This window comes from Miscanthus floridulus, chromosome 9, assembly GCF_019320115.1.
Source record: "Miscanthus floridulus cultivar M001 chromosome 9, ASM1932011v1, whole genome shotgun sequence".
NCBI classification, from domain to species: domain Eukaryota; kingdom Viridiplantae; phylum Streptophyta; class Magnoliopsida; order Poales; family Poaceae; genus Miscanthus; species Miscanthus floridulus.
This window is the reverse complement of record NC_089588.1, coordinates 80,021,261-80,024,112: the sequence shown is the minus strand read 5'-3', so window position 1 is coordinate 80,024,112 and position 2,852 is coordinate 80,021,261. Positions and strand designations below refer to the sequence as shown.

Genomic DNA, 2,852 nt, shown 5'->3' with positions numbered 1-2,852 from the left:
TCTAATTTGTATAATCCAGAAAGAAAAATACAAGGTTCCCTGCATCTTCATAGTTCAAATGTTGCCCTTGCATCAAGTAGTGCTCATCAATATCAATACGTGGAGTAGATATGTATGTCACATCTAGTCCATCCAACGCACCAATATTAGCGGCAATACGAGTCACAAGGGACGTGCAAGAGATAGATGTAGAGGCCTTGAAAGTTTCTAACCATTGTTTAAACATTTCTTTCACAGGAGCAATTTTAATCTTTTTAAGCATGGCATAGAGAATTTGCAATTCAGCATGATAAACAAATCTTATATCTTGCCTAGCAAACAAAGTCATGGCAATCCAACAATGCATGAACCTCAGAGTAGAATGATGAATATTCATATTTCAAGGTTGAAACTTGCCAACTACGTTTTGACCTGAAATCATTCTCCAAAATTCATGACGATTAAAACCTCTAAGAGCATGATCCAAGTCAATTGAGCATTTTGTACTAAAGCCTAAGTGAGAGCTGAGATTTCTCCATGTAAGATAATATTCTTTCTCAATAAGATAGAAAGTAATCCCACCCTCAACTTCTTGTAAAGAGCATAAGAATTGAATTGTTAGGAGGCGATAACCAAGCTCGTCGACGGAAGCAACATTCTCCCATCCAATGGTTTTCCTAGATGGTGGCGAATTTGGTGTCCATATCTATCTTTTGGAGGAGGTCAGGGGTCGTATGCCTGGCGTGTGGATAAACTCACGGTTCTTGATGAGGTTGTATGCTTGCACCTCCTGGTCTCCCTCCAAATCAAGGTGTGGATCATCGTCACCCTCCTCTATCGGTTGTTCTTGCTCTTCCGTTGGCTTCGATTTCTTCATCTTTATGCATCAGGCTCTCTTCAGGCTTGGTGTAGTGCGCGCTTGAGCTTCTGTGGGAGCGACTTGAGCTCGCTCCAACGGTATTCTTGAAAGCACCAGTGAGCTTCCTCCCGAACTTGCCCATGGCAGGAAAAGACAACAACAAAAGCTTGCAAACGGGGTTACATTAGTGAAAACAAATCGAACAACCCGTGAGCTTGGCTTGGTGGTGATGGGTGTAGGATTTTTCTGTAGAGTTTCCTTGCAGTCAAACTTAGTGGAAAATATTTTTGCAAGTGGTGGAGCAAGTGAGAGTGAGAGGGAGTGAAAATGGAGAGTAGAGAGTGAGTGAGGGCTCACACCTTAGCTCTCGGGATTTGTAGCGCCGGGCACCAGCCAAGAGGAGGTGGGAGCAACGGCTCCTAGCCATTGGAGCAGCAGCAGCTACAGTGCGCTGGGTAGGGTGCGCCCGCACTAGAGGTGGGCCAGCTCGGCCCCCCCTTGGGCTGGCTACCTCTAATGGCTCTTTGGGTGAGATAGCTGTTGGTGCTTCCCTCGGTTTCAAAATTTTGCTCCCAAATTTGATTTTCCACAAAACTTTTATTATATTTTGAATTTTCATAAATATTTAGAAAAAGAGAAATGATAACGGAAAAATCTATACTATCAGAAAATGATTTTATTTTAGTTTTCTAAAAAGTTTATTTTGAAGCAATTTTTAAATTTTGAATTTTAAAAATAAAAAAATGATTTTTTTTTAAAGGATAACTACCAATTTACCTTCGACAAGGGCTCGACATTTATAGTTCATCGGCTAGACTTCTCCTCCTTCATTGCTCTGTAGCTGCATGAACAAATTCAGGGGAATTCTTAGGTTGCCCCGGAATTTTCCCCGAATATTTGACAGGTATAGCGGCAAGCAATTTGAGCAATTTGCTGTTTCAATCATTTTATTAATACTAAATTGATTTTTCATAGAAAAGGATAAACCTTCTATTTTTTTAATTAATATCTTCAATAATTTTATCATTATATAAAAGATTTTTAGTGAGATTATCATTAATTTTGGCTTGACCTAAAACTAGGTCTTTCAAGGAAGGTTGATTCGAATTATAATTGGAGTTAAAGTTTGAATTACCTCCTTGCGGGCAGCATTGATTGTTCCACAGGTTATTGTTACCTTGTCAGCACCCGTTGTTGATGTATGATGCTTCTTCATGGGTCTTGGGGTAGTTATTCCTCGAATGTCTGACCTCACCATAGACCTCGCAAGTCATTTGTGAGTCCATGGCCTTGACGGTGCCTTTCATTGCCTCCTTGTTGGTGGCACGCTTGTCAAGTCTCTTTAGTAACAAATCCATTTTTGTGGCGAGCATATTCGTCTCCTTCACGGTATGCATGCCTTTTTGTTGTTTTCGTTCCTCTCCCCAGCTTTGGTTTGCCACCATCTTCTCGACAAGTGTTGTGGCATCAGTGATGGCGAGGGAGAGGAATGCTCCTCCTAGCAGTGGCATCTATGTGCCCCTTCTGACATGGGCATGAGTCCCTCATAGAAGTTCTAGGAGCACTGAGCTAGTCCTCCATTCTATGGTGTGGGTAGGCTTGGATGTAATCCAAGAGCCTTTCCCATGCCTCAGGGATGGATTCGAGTGAAGATTGTCGAAAGTTTGAAATTTTCCCCCTTAGGGCATTGGTTTTGCCCATGGGGAAAAACTTCATGAGGAACACCGCGAAACATTTGTCCCATGTGTTGACAGCTTCCTTCTCCTTATAAACCCACTGTTTCACCTTCTCTGTGAGGGAGAAGGGAAATAGAAGGAGCCTTATGCTAGCTATTTTGACGTCTTTTATGACGATGGTGTCGCACAACTCTAGGAAGTGTTGTAGGTGTGCGTTCGCATCCTCGCTTGGCAAACCACATAATTGGTTTGCTTGTACCATTGTGATGAGGCCAATCTAGAGCTCAAAGTTTTCTATGCCCGTGTTGATAGCGGGCCCAATGGGCACATTGGCAACA

General features: G+C 42.3%; 1 non-coding gene across 1 annotated transcript; it reads left to right on the top strand.

Annotated features, from left to right (window-relative positions):
* Window positions 1-2,417: 2,417 nt before the first annotated feature.
* Window positions 2,418-2,524, top strand: LOC136484534 (small nucleolar RNA R71). The gene has a single exon (XR_010766056.1). It is a non-coding gene; the product is annotated as a small nucleolar RNA R71 (small nucleolar RNA).
* The last annotated feature ends 328 nt before the right edge of the window (window positions 2,525-2,852 follow it).